The sequence below is a fragment of the Ambystoma mexicanum genome, chromosome 9 (genome assembly GCF_040938575.1).
Source record: "Ambystoma mexicanum isolate Mex_15411 chromosome 9, UKY_AmexF1_1, whole genome shotgun sequence".
NCBI lineage: Eukaryota > Metazoa > Chordata > Amphibia > Caudata > Ambystomatidae > Ambystoma > Ambystoma mexicanum.
This window is the reverse complement of record NC_090931.1, coordinates 630,554,427-630,570,213: the sequence shown is the minus strand read 5'-3', so window position 1 is coordinate 630,570,213 and position 15,787 is coordinate 630,554,427. Positions and strand designations below refer to the sequence as shown.

General features: G+C 48.1%; 1 protein-coding gene across 3 annotated transcripts in view; it reads left to right on the top strand.

The window, feature by feature from the left end:
- Positions 1-15,787, top strand: part of SUPT6H (SPT6 homolog, histone chaperone and transcription elongation factor) — a 1,195,112-nt gene that overhangs the window by 287,666 nt on the left and 891,659 nt on the right. The window lies entirely within an intron of this gene.

Here is a 15,787-nt window from a genome sequence, read left to right as displayed (position 1 = left end):
GCATGGTCTAATGTAAAATGCCCCATTTTTTCTAGTTTCTACTAAACACCAAGTCTGATTTTTAAACTTTAGTATCTGCAAGAATCGGAATAAGTCACCACCCTTCTACTTTCTGTTACAAGTGTTGCTATACCCTATGCTAGGGATGGCCCCTCTAATAAGTGCTGCTAAGAGCATATGACGTACTGAGTATACATATATAAGATGTTTAGCAGAATCACTTCTCCATAGACCGTGATAGTGTTAGCATGCATTTCAAATACACGATAGGAATGTAAGTTTGACCTTTAATAGGTCCAAAAAAAGAAAAACACCCATTGTTACAGTTCCTCTTTTCTAGCCATTAAATCTTGTGTAAGTAAAACTTTTCCTTTCCTTCCAAAACGATTTTTCGTTTTTAACTGGTTTATTTTCCTAAAATCGAACCTCATTCCACCTTGAAAATCTCATTCAATTCTTCAGCTATAGCCATCCTTTCACTTCTATATTGTGCCTGTGATGTGCCTCTATCCCCCAGCCCAAAAACCGCATTCCAATTCAGAGTATTTCACCTGTTTTTCTGAAACTGTTTTTGACATTTAAAACTGCAAACTCAGAAAAATTCAACTTTTCCATGTGTGATTTGACTGCGCTGTTTTCAATTTCAACCTGCTTTGTGAACTGTATGCCTTTGGTGGTACCTTAAATTATAATTGCTTGTGATGTGACATCATTGAGACTGTGATGAAACATATGTACATCATTATTTACTTACACATATAATTATTTGTTAAAATCGGTCATTTTAGGCCATTGCAAAGGGTTATTGCCTCTTATTTTGTGAGGGAAGGTCGGATTTTAATTGTTTGCTGCCACATATCCCTGACTACCTGCTGCATCTTTCTATCATGATTGGATTAATTGTGGGTTAAGGGAACATTGCAGCGGGAAATCGTAACTCTGGTGCTATCTATCCTAATTGAAAAAGTGCTCCTATTAATTTTTGCTTTAGATATGTTCTTGTAGAAGGTTAACCAAGTGTATTTCAGTGGTTTTTCATTGTATTTCTCACCCCATTGGTGATTGCTGCCCAATATAAAAATTGTGTGATTTTCTTTGAAATTAAAATAAGTATTGTTACCACCCACCGGCCTGGTTCATGGTCCATTGTGACCCAGGGTATTTGTAAAATGGGGTGTGAGACGGGTCGGGTATTGGCTCAATTCGAATTCTTTGAAATGAAAGAAAAAGCATTTTAATCGTGTGCTACATCTAAGGCTGAGGGCGAAGGTCCTGGTCCGCAGTGTGACGCCCGGTTGGAATCCTTCATACGCCTTTCGGGCTGCGGGCTGCCGTCTGCCCCAAGGGTTTTCACCAAGTTGATGGCAGTGATGGAAGCAAGTCTCGGGAGAGGGGATTCAGGTCTATCCCTACCTACACGATTGGCTGTTCAGGGCTCGTTCAGTCGAGCAAGCCAGGGAACATCTCAGCATCACCTGCCACTCGCTCCACATATTGGGCTTCTCCCTCAATTACAAGAAGTCCCTCATGATGCATTCCCAAAGACTCCAATGTATTGGAGCAGTTCTGGATACTTCCCTAGGGAATCCCTCGCCAATGCGAGGTGAGAGCTCAACACATTTGCAGATGGTTACCAAATTCCAGAGTGCTCAGCATCTTACGGCCTTTGATTTTCTGAGGTTGCTCAGTCTCATGCCATCCTGCATTTTTCCTGTTGCCAGAGGTCCGCTTGAGATGCCTTCAATGGGCTCTCAGGACTCTGATAACAGTTTGCAGGCAAGATGTCGGACCAACTGCAAGTGCTGAGCAGAGTTGCCCAGGACCTTTTGTGGTGGACTTGCAAAGACAACATTCTCAAGGGAGAAACTTATTGGCAACCATGGCCGGAGATGACGGTAGTGACAAATGCCTCATTCAAGGTGTGGGGGAGCTGCCAATCGGCGGTCGTTATGATATATTTTATTTGGAACGCTCTCGTACACACACGTGTTTCAGAGCGCGACAAGGCAAGGGTGGGGAAACAGGTGGGAACAGCAATGATCTTACTAGGCCCAGTGACATTTAGAATGCGCAAGAGAGTGCAGGAAGGGGGAGAGTGGAAAGTGCGGAGCAAATAAGAGGCAATAGACAGTAGTAGTGCAGCCAGCAAGTGGCAAGGGCTGTTTACGACAGCAGACTGGGTAAATCCTAATAAGTGCAGAAAAAGAAAATGGAGGTGTGGGGGGGGGGGGAGGTATGCGAGGCCGTGCAGGAGGGTTGCAGGGTGAGCAGGTACCTGGGCCCAGGGGGCAGAGGGTGGCCAGGTGCACAGTGCCAAGAGAGCAGATCAGTAGGGAAGAGGGGGAGCAAAGGCAGAAGCAAAACAAGGGAGGCTGTTCCAGAGGATTGCCCCAGCCGAAGACCTAGATCTACCCCAGCTCGTTTCTTTGAAAAACGACTGACCCTGAGGGAGTTAGAGGAGCAAAGAGCTTGAGAGGGTAGGTATTTGCGGAGGGATAGCTGAAGGTATTTTGGACACATGCCCCAGAAAGCCTTGTGGACAATGCAGAGGGTTTTGAATTTAATCCTTGCATCCAAATGGAGCCAATGGAGAGATTTCAGAGCTGGAGAGATGCAAGCCCAGGGCTTGAGGCCAAGGACCATTCTCGCAGTCCTGTTCTGGATTAGTTGCAGAGGGTGGAGAGTAGAGGCGGGTAGCTTTAGAAAGAGGCTGTTAAAATAGTCCAACCTAGAGAGAACCAGAGCTTTGGAGATAGAGAGCTTCTGGAGGGAGGCGAGGAAAGGCAGAGTACTTCTGAGGAGGTGCAGTAGGAAGTTTGACTTTTTAGAGACCTCAGAGATGTGGGCGGAGAAGGAAAGGGTGCAGTCAAAGATGACCCCGAGGTTCTTGGCCTCGCAGGTTTGGGTTGGAGAACGGGCAAGGGAAGCCAGCCAGAGTGGGGAAAGGATGGTCAAGGTGTGCGGTTGAGGAGGATCTGTCTTGCTGGCATTTAGACAAAGATCATTGGTGGCACACCAATCATGAATGGCAGTTAGGCAATCAGAGATGAGAGAGGGAAAGGAGGTGGTTGAGGGTAGCCTGAATATGTAGTCAGCGTAACACTGGAAATTTGAGCAGAAAATGGCAATGCAGTAGGCGAGAGTTGCCAGGTATTGGTTGAAAAGTCAGGGCTAGAGGTTAGAACCCTGGGGAACACCACAGGTAGAGAGGAAGATAGATGAAAGGAAGGACCCAAGTTGGACCTGGGAGGGTCGATCAGAGAGGAAAGAGGTCAGCCAGTGTTACGCTCACCTGGTATCCACAGGGACGCCACCCAGCCCTGGTTGGATGATTTGCACTCTCGAACCCTCCCCCGGTCCCTTGGTAAGGCCTCTGGTTAAAGATGGGTCTGCAATATAGGCGACCTGGATTCAATACCAGATTCTTTGTTTTCCCACCTCCCTTGGACTCCACTCCTTCCTCCCCCTTGGGCCCTCTCCTCACCTAAATTTTGTAAAAGGTGGATTCTCCGTCCTGCTCCTCGTGGCAGGGGAGCGTAGATGTGGGGGGCGAGCAGCGACCAAGTTACTTCACTGGTGCAAGCCCCCCTGTGGGAATCCAGGCCTGCTGCGACTCCGTAGGTTTGCTGCTTTACAGTCTTTTATATGCAGTTCTTATGTTCCTCTTAGTTCGAATAATAATGTCTTGCTTCTTTCCTTTTAGGTATGGAAAGGTATTTTGGTGTTGTCATGCAGTTTGAAGATGAGCCTGGGCTGGTAGGCGCAAGCGCGGTGTGCATGATGCTGTCCGGTGAGTAATGCGCGATGCGCCACGCTGTTTCGCCTTTTATGTTGCTAACCTGTGTCTTTTCTCTCCTTGCAGGTTGCGATGTTCCTCGCAGAGCACCGTAATGTTCCAGCAATGATACTGACCAGGAGATTACTACCCAGGTAAGTATTGTGTAGCTTTCTTCATTCGGGAGGAAACGTGAGTAAACGCTTACTATAGCTGTCTTTCTTTCGCCTCTTTCCAGGTTATGGTATTCCAGAATGCATGCGATGCCGGATGATGGAGTTCATATCTTCCGGTGAGTGGAAATGAAGTCGGTGATGTATTGAAGACAGGATACTGTTCCAGGTAATTTTCGTAATGTTCTTTCTCTCACTGCAGGTCCTTGGTTTCAGGTAAACTGGCATCAAAGAACTGGACATGGTGAGCGTTACGCTGCCCACAGCAGAATAACACGAAGCATGTTCTGCTGTTAAGGTGTGGTTTAAATACTCTCTGGTAAAGTAGTCCAGGTAAAATAGTCCCAGGCCTGCCACACCCAAAGTAGTCCCAGGCCTGCCACATCCAAAAGACTAGACCGCATAGCTCAGTTCCGTGTAACTGAGCTATGTGTGTGCCTCCATGTTGGCTGAACCCCCCCAAGTTAAATAGTCCCAAGTAAATAGTCGCATTCTAATGTTGGTCTTCATGATGGTTATGAGCCTGGCGCCAAGAGAGTCTTGGATGAGGTTTTAAGGCCTTTGACCTGGCCCTAACTGGAAGGCTGACTTGCCAGGGAGTGCCAGGGGCAATGGTCATGACAGCCAGGCCTGAGCCTGATCAGTGATATCAGTGATATCCAGGTTTTCGCAGACGGTTGAGCAGGATGGTATGGTTGACCATGTCGAATGCAGAAGATAGATTGAGGAGGATGTGGACAGAGGGAATGTTAGTCAAGGTTGGAGAGCAGATCTTCACGGATGTTCAGGAGAGCAGATCTTCACGGATGTTCAGGAGAGCAGTTTCCGTGCTTCTGGCAGCTCTGAAGCCAGACTGGTGGTCATGGAGACGGCCGACAGAATTAGAATGAAGGGTAAACTGAGCAGATGGCCAACTTTTCCAGCGATTTGCCCAGAAAGGGAGTAATGGAAATTGGGCGATAGCTGGACAAGAACGATCAGCTGTAGGTTTCTTGAGAAGTTGATGCACAATGGAGTGCATCAGAAGGGAGGCGAAGGATCCTGAGGCAAAGGAGTGGTTGCAAAAATCAGGAAGGGCCGGAGCGAGGGTGACAATGTGGTCCTTGATGGTTTTAGAGGAACATGGATGAACCTGTTTAGACAAGGCTTTCATAGATCGGACTTGTCTAGCGACCTCATCAGGGGAGAAAAGAGGAAAGGATGAGAAGGATGGTTGGGGGGGTGGCTAAAGGAGGGTCAGCAAGCACAGATGGAGAGCGGAGGGATAGGGGTGGACAGGATGTCCTGTTTTTTTTTTTTTAATGAAGTGAGAGGCAAGGGCATTGCAAAGAGCCTGGGGGGCAACAGGAGGGGTAGAGACTGCAGCAGGGTTGGCCAGCTCCTTGCAGATTTTAAAGAGTTCGCCCAAGTTGTTAGATGCCGCAGAGATACGAGCTTGAATGTGGACTCTCTTCTTGGTGAGGACACAGAGCCGGTATTGCCTTTGTAGCAGGCGACAGGCCAGTTTGTCAGAGGCTGAACAAGAAGCCCTCTATTTCCTCTCAGCCGACCTACACTTACTTTGAAGTGTAGCTAGGTCAGAGTAATTCCAGGAATTGCACTTGGCTTTGGACTCCAAACAAATCCTCATGACAGAGGCAAGAGCATTAAGAGTATCGGACATTGAAGAGTAGGCCAAAGACAGGGCTGAGTTCGGATGTGAGACAGCCAGAGGTGGTGGGGGAGGAGAGAAAGTGGTGGCAAAAGCCTCAACTGAGACACGCTTCATGGGCCGGATGTCCGAGAAGGTTGGTGGCAGAGTTGGGGTAGGCTTGGCTGTGGGGGAAATGAGGAGGAGAGGAGGGAGTGATCGTTCCAGGAGAGAGTGGTCAGAGGGATGGAGAGGGGAGATCAGAGGAGATCAAGACAGTGTGTGCCCTGCAAAGTGAGTCGGGCCAGAGGGATGGATGGACAGGGAGTTGCAGAGGTCACAGAGGAGGAGGAGGAGGAGGAGGAGGAGGAGTTGAGTGGTAGAGGCCAGGAGGGAGGAGGAGAGGTCCGCCCACTCAGAGAAATGAGGTGATTTGACCAGGAGGCCGGTAGATGCTAGCCACAGTAAGAGAATGGGTAGGCGAGAGAGAGAGCCTACAGACAAGGCATTCAAAAGAGGGGTAGGTCTGAGTGGGAATGAGGCAGGAATCCACTCAGGAAAGATCAGGGCTACCCCCCACCGGACCGGGAGGATCTGGGTGCAGAGAGGATCTTGTAGCCTTCAGGGAGGAGAACGTCAACGCTCGTGATAGAGCTGGCTGTGAACCATGTATCAGTAAGATCAAGGACATCAACGTCTAGTTCTTCAAGGAGGTTGCAGATGTCAGAGGAGTGTTTGACAGCAGAACGAGATTTGAGCGTGGCAATATAAAGGTTTCCAGCCTTAAAGACCTTCCAGGGAGGGGTACAGATGAGGGGTACTCCCTGTGGAGGAGAAAGAGCCCTAGGAGGAGGAGGAGGAGGAGAGAGAGGGGAAGGTAGCCAAGGGGGGAGAGGAGTGGACAGCAGGAGATGAGAGGAAATTGATGAGGCAAGGTAAGCGCCGATTAAAGAGGAGGAGATTGGCCTGAGTGCCTTTTGACCATGACAGTGCCATTTAGGTAGACATTAATGATGACTTTAGAGGAGTCGAACGAAGCCATGAGAACTTCCAGCGAGTGCCACCATTAATGGGAGAAGAGGAGATGGGACTGAGCACAGCGATCATATGAGGAGTCCATAGATCTGGCAAAGGAATGACGAAGAGGATGTCTAGGAGGGTATGTCTGGAGGAAGCATTGGAGTAGGTGCCAGCGATGGGAAGACCAGGGTTAGAGGCCAAGATATCCTTTTTGAACTTCTTCCTACCAGACTTGGTGAGAAGGGAAGGATAGTCGATGGAGAAACAGTTGGCAAAGATAAGAAAAACAGAGTGCCATGGGGGTCGAAGTGATGAGAGGATGGAGAAACCTGGGGGGTGCTAAGGCAGGTAGGTGTGGGACAAAAGAGTGGTGAGGTCACTGGGCTGGCACGTTACAGAAAAGCATCAGTATACAAGCAAAATGCAGAGAATTTCACAATGAGCAACAACAAAGCAAAAACACCAAGATTTGACTTTCCAATCGGGTATTCAGATGTTAGCAAAGGGTTTTAGGAAGGACTGCGCATCAGGATGACAACTTGGGACTAACAAGCAGAACGAACAATGATAGTCAAAGGTGGTAGGAGTGAGTCCATAAGGAGGGAACTAACACATAGTTCTGGAGGAGGAAAAGTCAAGGCAGTCCGGATTTCTTAGAGGAGTGAGGTGGTAGCATCATTGTGGTTAAGTTGCAGGGAGGACCCCAATTAGCATTGCGGAATCCGACGGGGCCTTAGAAGTGGGCCTTTGCTGAGAGGACCGGATAAAGCCTGCCGGTCCCTGGTTGGATTAAAGAAAACACTCAGCAACCAATGGGAGTGCTGCACAGGGAGAGGTGGTTCAGCACAGCCTGCCTACACAAAAAAGAAAACCATGGTGGCCATCTTGGAAGGGCCAAAAAACAGTCAAATAAGCAGGCAATACTGGGGAAAACTTGTGCTTTCAAAATAGCAAGGCAGCTCCAGGTATTAAAAACCTAAAAAAAAAAAAAAAAATGGCAGCACGATGAAAATGCCAAATAAAACAGTCATTTCCAACAATTTTAATGCAAATTTCATTTTTTTTCTTTTTTTCAAATTTCGATGTTCCAGGTTCAATAATTCCTCTGGAGGTGCAGTAATGCACAGAAAGTGCACTTCTCTAATGGAATGGTCGGCAGCCAGGCACAAACTCGACAGGAAAACAGTTGGCCAGGAGGGTGGCAAACAGGACCTCCCACTCAGTGAAAAGCAGATGAAAGAGATTTGCGTTTACCACGTTGGCTACTGTGTCCAAAGATGGCCTTGCCACAACTTTTTCTTTATTTTACTGTGCATTTGTTTTATAAACTTTATTTTCTTTTCTCATCAAGAGCCTAGGTTACAAGCATGCTTAAGAAAACCAGTGTAGTATCCCAAGCATTCTTCTTAGTCAGTGTTCATTTCTTTCATACATAAGTTCGAGTATAACAATTAAACAGTTAATTCCCCCCCTTTACTTTTCCTTTATTCCTTTTTTGTAAAAAGTTTCCCTCTCCAAAACCCCCACTTCCCCATGGCCATCTCTACTGCGTTCTTAAGTCCTTTGTTGCCTCCTTCTGATTTTCTCGTCGTGCTGTCTCTCTCTCTCTGTTCTGGGTTGTTAGGTGATCGATATATTTCTAAGGGTCCGTGGTTTATAGAAATGGGCTTCCCTGTCTCCGACAAAGTTTCTAAAAGGGGACCATATGGACAAGTATCACTGGTATGTCCCTGTTCTTATGGCAGTTACCTTCTCCATTGCCATTACGCCCCATATTTTCACCCACCACCATGGTGTCTGGCCCTCTAGCGTTTTCCACCGTTGTGCCAATGTCATTCGTGCTGCTGATAGTAAGTGTGTTATTAGAGTGGCCATATGTCCCGATGCAGCGTATAAACCCTTTGCCTCCGCTCCCAACAGGATCACCTTAGCTGAGAGCGTTAAGTCTCTGCCAGTAATGTCTTTGATGTGTCCCAGTATCTCCTTCCAATAGGAAATTCCCTTGGGGCATGACCACCACATGTGGAATAGATCTCCTCTCCCTCCACATTGTCTCCAGCAGTTTGGGGAATACTCTGGGTTTTTGTGTAATCTGTCGGGGGACATGTAGCATAATTTATATGCAGCTTCTTTAATTGCTGTACATTTGGAGGATCTATGGGCTCTTGTCCATATCTGGTCCCACTCTTTCCGTTATCGGCTCTCCTAAATCTTTTTCCCAATTCTCTTTATATCTTAGGTTGTCTGTTGGTTGTGCCTCATATTCTCCTCCTTGGTTCCCCCCTCTTGCATTGTTAGTTCCAAGCCTGTTGGGGCTCTTGTTTCCGCCCTTTTCACTGACGGGTGAGAGATCCAGTGTCGTACTTGCATGTATCTGAACCTTTCGTTTTCCCCCAGATCGAATTTCTTTTTGCATTCTAAGAAAGGGATTGGGTCACCGTTTTGGTACATGTCCTGCAGTGTCAGGGTGTCTGCGCCTTTCCATCCCTCCCAGAATTTCTTCTTCAAGCCTGGGGTGAAGTCGATGTTATGTGCTGTTGGGGATAGTGGGCCCAACCCTCGTTTGATCTTTTTCATTTGCATGGGCTCTGTCAGTTACTCAGGGCTGTTTTAGTGGCTTCTAGTAATTTTCCTTCTGCTTCGCGGGCTTTGGGGTTCAGTGCTAGGAGCGCTGTTATCGGGATCTGTGTGGATGCTTGTTCTATGCCTCTCCATCCTTTGGTGTAGGCTGGTTTAGCCCACTGTAGTATGGGGGCCAAGGGTGCTGCCGTGATGTGTCTCCCCAGATCTGGGACCCCCAGGCCTCCCAGGAGTGGAGGACGGGTCAGTATGCATCTCTGTATTCTGGGTCTCTTTTTCGCCCATATGAAGCTATATACTGTGTTTTGAAGTTCTTTGATTACCTGTGGTGGGATCACAGCGGGTATTGAACTGGTCACGTATAGTAGGCGGGGGAGAAGGGTAATCTTTACCTCTGCTATTCTGGCAAACCACGATAGTTCCTGGTTATCCCATCTCAGCAGGTCCGATTTTAGTTGTTTCCAAAGAGGGGGGGGGATGTTTAATCTGTATAATTCCACGAATTTCCTTGCCAGGTGAACCCCAAAGTATTCTAGAGTGTTTTTCTCCCATGTCAGGGGGAATCTCTGCTTCATGCTGTTTATTGTATTTGTGTCCTCCTTTATGTTTAGTGCATTTGATTTATTGTAGTTGATTGTAAACCCGGATATGGTGGCAAATTATTCCAGTGTCTCTACGGCTCTTGGTAATGTATTCGTAGTGTCTCCCATATAGAGCATCACATCGTCGGCATATATAATGCTATTTTCTGTGAAGTATCCTTGATTTGCTCTTCTCTGTGCTTTGCTGCTAGTGGTTCCATAGCCATTGCAAATATTAGTGGATATAGGGGGGCAGCACTGGCGCGTACCCCTCTGTATTGCCACTTGTTTTGAGTCGTGGGCGTTTATCCGAAATGATGTAGATGGGCGTTGAAAGTTTGCCACGATCATCTTTCTGAATTGTGCCCCGCACCCACATTTCTCCAGGACCATCCGCAGGTATTCCCAGTCCAAGCTGTGGAAAGCGCGTGTAGCGTCTAGGGCCGCAATCGCAAATTTCTGATTTGTGCGTCTCCCCCATTCAATTACATCTATGGCTCTTCTAACGTTATCTTGGGTGTGTCTTCCCCTGACAAAACCTGCTTGATACTCGTGAATGATGTCTGGGAGGATCTGCGATAGCCTATTCGCTAATATCTTTGCGTATAGTTTTGCGTCCGTGTTTAGGAGTGCTATCGGGCGGTAACTTGAGCATTCGGTCGGATCCTTGTTTGGTTTCAGCGCCAGGATTGTTGAGGATCTTGCCATATCTGGGGAGATGGAACCAGTGTCTCTGATTGTGTTGAAAAGTCGGGTGAGGGGGCCCAGTAGTTGTGTTCGAAATGTTTTGTAGTACGCATTTCCGAAGCTGTCTGGGCCCGGGGTCTTGTTCCTTGGTAATGAAGAGATAGCTTCATTGATTTCTTGGGCTGTGAATGGTCTCCCCCAGCATTTCCTTGTCCGAGATTTGGGGTAGATGAGTAGCCAGTAGATAGGATTTTTGGTCGGTTGCATTTAGGTTTGCTCGCTGTAGGAGTTCTACATGGAATCGGACCATTATCTCTAGTTGTTCTTCCTCTTTTTGATCACATCCCCTTTTCCATTTCTTAGGGCAACTATATAATTCCGGGATTTCTGTTTAATTTGGCCGCTAAGAATTTATTTGCTTTGCCTCCGTGGACATAGTATGATTGCTTAGTGTTAAGCAACATCTGTGCTACCGTATCAGCGGTGTGACCTTCCAGTTGAGCACAGACTTTCTTTAGCTCACGCCAGGATTTCTGCGTTTGTCGGGACTTGTGGTTTTTCTCTGCGTCCTTTAGAGCTAGTTCCATCCTCCGGGTTAGTATCGCTCGTTCCCTACAATATACCGCTGCCTGGGCCATGTATTCTCCCCCGATTACGAGAAAGTGAATGCTGAACAGATTTACTACCCCTCTCTAGAGGTCCTGTGTGTAACACAGGACAGGGTGGAGGGCCCCTGCTTATATAACTGGCAGGGTTAGAACCTTAATGGGAGCAATTATTTAGATTGAATGCAAAATTGCAAAACGTAAATCTCTTTAATGATTTTTCATAAATATATTTAAAAAACATTACAAACATTTTTTCTAATGGTCATCAACCATACCATTCATCTAGCATACACCTTTTACACAAACTGGGTTCAATGACTTACATTTTCTTCCAGCATAACAGTTAATATAGATATGCATACATGACATAGGAAAAGATTAGTTTTCCTTTCTTGGTCGACGTATGTTTCGGCCCTTGATGGTGTACCAACTTTGTCAACGGTGGTCAGTGAGATAAATGTTGGGCCATCTTCAGGATATTTGTTATTTCTAGGAGGTCAGTTTCGTTCCCCATTAACATAGAAGAATCTAAAAACATAAATATTCATACATTATTATACAGAAGAGATTATGCTCCCCAAATTGACTGTTTTTAAGGTGATGGCTAGTCTCTATTTTCCTAGGCCTTTACACTGCACCCACCTGTGGTCCATAAACTGTAATTTGGACGTCTGAGTTTGAACTACTGGCTGCGGCAATAGTTTGGCGTCCAGTTCCCTACACAAATGGGGGAAAAAGAAGTATTGAGTAATGAGTGTTCCATAAGTAATTTAATGAGAATTAATTCATCTTGGTGACAGATAACTTACGGAAATTGCCTTCTGAGCCGATCTTAATCTTTTCGAGATGACCGGTCAGCCATTTAGTTAAAGTGTGGAACTCTACACTTAGGCTACTGGGTGTGGCGAAAACAAGGGCAATCCAGTGTCCAGTTTCCTGTATAATTAAAAAGAAAAGGGTGTGGGCTGATGAATCATCCATCTGTGATTTCATAGTTTCATGATTTATATTCCAAAGATTTATCTTTGTGGTTGCAAAACACTTAGAGAGGACGTATATATGGTTGCCTCATCTGAGCCGGTCGCATTTTCATGAGACGGGCGATGAAGTGTCTGGCTGTGAAAGCATTAGTCCGATAATAGTTGTAGGCAAAAACGTTGGTTAAACTTAGAGAGATGTTCATCTGCTTCTCAATTTGGAGTTTGTCATAGCGAGATGTGGTGTCTACCATATTTTTATTTTTTATTCTATATATCGCTAATGCTAAGCACCAGTTGTGTAAACTCATTTCACAGATTAAGAAAAACAAAATACGAAGCTACGGGATAGTCAGCTCTGTATTTCCCGATCGTTAGTTGGAATGCCCACAGTGTTACATAGAGATTACTTCGCTACCGAGGGCCCGTTGTCAAAATTATTGTCGTTGCGTTATGTTTAAAACGCAAGAGACGGTAAACGTCTTACCTCTGAGTATAATATCCTCGCCTATTTCCTGCTCGCGGCTCTCTAAACAGCTGACCGTGTTGAATCTCGTTCTGGCTTCCGCTCGTACACGGCAGAGGTTTCCTTTTTAAGAGTCACATGATTTTTAATTACATCACGTGACAAATGGCCTCTAACTTTTGACGGGATTTGTGTGCCATGCTTGGATATTTATTCACTGCCTGTCTTCAAGGGCTACATTCTTGTTATAAGTGTGTTGACCGTATTTAAAAAAACACTATCAACACAGAAAGGAATACCGTATTATTGGTACTACTCCCGCATTGTTTAATAGAGGCCGTTCGTTCATATTTCTCAGTTATCTGAAAATCAAGACGTGGCCCTGGCATACTTTGATTATGCCAGGGTCACGTCTTGTGCAGTTATGAGACTACGTTAGTTGGTATTGCTGCATATATTTTCAGATGCTCTATGTATTCAGGTGCAATATCGCACAAAAGCCATGTGCTGGTTGTTAAAGGAAGGGGAGACAAAACCCAAATTCTTAAAGGGTGTCACTAGAAAAAATATTTCTCCAGAGAAAGGGATCATAAAGAGCACCAGATAGTTACACCCTTTAAAAGTAACCGTGGGTACTATATACAACATTGACATTCGCCCATGGCAATGGGGTAGAGGACATCTGGTCCCACTTAGGTTCTTCTTCACCTGAAATATGAGCCCCAATAACATTGCTTTTTCCATAATAGAATTTCCCGTGTTCAAAATACAATTGGAGCTGAGCCGTATTTAGGTTCCTATGTCGAAACACAAGTCCCCAGTTTGCGGACTCTTGAAACACAGCAGAAACCTAGATGTGGGGGCTCAAAAAAGGGGGGGAACTGGAAAGCTCTTTAAGCGTGTTGAGCGTTGATGTAGTTAAGAGTGTGGGAGAGGATCAAAGCGTGGCACGGGCAGAGATCGCTCCGTTTGGAGCGTTTGTAATATTGTGCTCCAGGTTCTGACAGTATGTAATTGGTCGAGGGTCCGCGGGGGAGGAACCCACGGGAGCAGTGAGTGAAGCACGATGTAGCTCCAGTTCCAAAGTACAGTGAGCTTTAATGGTATCGGTTAGGGGCGCACTTACTTGATGCGCAGCGGAGTGCCGGCAGCCGAGGGATCCATAGTGCAGTCACCCAAGCAGAATAAGGCCCCAGATGCATAGTCGGGTAGTGGGCTAGTGCCTCGTCCCCCCGCCTCTAACCAGGCCGCGCACCACCAGGATGGCCCCACACGGTGATGTGCAGCCCGCAGCGGACGGTCTCCACCACGGCCAAATAACCTTATGGCAAGCCAAGAGTCCCCAGCAGTCTAATCAAAGCCAGGTTCATTAACTCCGACGAGGAAGGCGACCGGACCCACAGAGGAAAGCGCAGTATGGGGCCAAGTCCGGGGCGCACACTTACTTGGTGTACAGCTGGGTGAGTGGCCATAGAGACCACCGTATGGTCCAGTTGACAAGGTATTCCCAGGCGCAGAGCCAAACAGCCCGCCGGAGTTCAGGAGCACAGCCCTCAGCACAGGGTACTGCGCTGCAGGGGCGGCCCCACACAAGCGCTGCCTCTCCCCCCCGGTCAGCCCTCCACACAGCAGCCAGTCGCCATAGCAGGCCCCCCCTGCGGGCTCACTGGTGTCCAACAGCATCCAGATGGGCCATTCCGCAGCAATTGCCCCGCAGGGTTCTCCCAAATCTCGCTGCCGACAGAGCCGTCCCGCTCCCCTCATGAGCGGGGGGTGGATGGGGAAGGGACCCGCACACACGGTGTTGCAGCAGAAGTCCGAGCCGGGACAGCTGGATCCAGAGACTCTGGTGGCGCCACCCCCACCACGCAAGAGCGCAGCTTGCAGGATTAGGCAGTTGAATGGCGGAGATCCCGCAGCCCCGCCAGGCCCGTCACCCAGGGAGATTCCCTCGACCTGGCCGCCTACAGTCCTCTCCTCCCTGCAGAGCCAACGTATCACAGGCGGTAGTCCGGGGTGCAGGTTGCGTTCAGTGGCGGACCTCCTCTGCAGTCGCGCTGCTACTCAGATCACAGGATTGCCGCACCCCCAGCGCACCGGCTCAGTCACATCAGTAGCGCAGGTCGCCAGTCTGCACGGTGCCCCCGCGGCTCGTTCCAGCCACTCCAAACTCGGGCAGGCTGTGCACCACGCCTTAGGTATGGCGCGGTTGAGTTATCAGGCTGCCCCGATCTTGTGCATCGGGAGCAGCTCCTCTCCGTTCCTCTCCACTCCTTCAATCGTGGGCAGGTTCAGGGCTAACAAATCGTCCCCGACCTGCACTGTATTGCTGAGCCTGTGCCCTTCGCGCTTGTATCCCGCGTGCCTCGCTCACTCCCTCCTCACTGCTTGCCATTGCTCAGTGCGGTTCTGGGCCTGATATTTCAATCCCCCGTAGTGGGGAGGAGGTCCCAGTGTTTCCGACCTCCACGCAGCAAGCGGGAGAACCACACCAGGTCTGCGTGCCGCCCAGCCGTCTCGGGAGCCCCACCTTCTTCCTCGTTCTCTTCGGAGCTATCGCTCACTGTTTCTTACCAGCAGTGGTTCTGCAGTCAGCAGAAAGAATGCCCCGCACAGAGGCACTGAGGTCTTTTTGTTCTCTGGTGTTGAATCCAGAGCAGGTGCGGGTGGGCTCCCTTTTCACCGCGACTCGAGCCTGACGCCCACCATCTTGGAAGCTCTGTGTCGCGGCTGAATTTCATTTACTGGATCTTGTTTTCCAGGAGATCAGCTGCGGTTCTGCCCACAACTTTGCCGTAGCATGCCCAAATACTATAGGTTCAAAATCGTGTTTTCAGTTCTTCATGGAGTGTCCATCTAACGGGATGATTCGCTGTATTCTTATGCTCTGAGAGGGAGATGAAGGCTCAGGCGGCCATCACGTCTGCCTTTATTGTGCTTTTGTAAGGCGCTTATACATCAAGAAATTGTTTTTCAAAGCGCCCACATTGCAAACTGGGAGTGAACATTTGAACAGAAGGCAAATAGAATAAAACTGATGAACAAGAAAGAGGCAGTCCTACTAGGCCTCGTGAGCATTCGGAACATGCAAGTGCAGAGAGATAGAAGGGACAGGGGAGGCGGCTAGGAGATCCACAGAGGGAAGTGCCAGGTAGTCGGTTGCGAGCAACCGTTGAGTGCCTGGCAGAGATCACGTGGTAAAGAGTGGTCACCTGCCACTACAATAAGTGCAGGCCGGTGAGACACCACAGGCCAGAGGGGTGTCCAATGGCAAGTGCTGGGAGACGGCG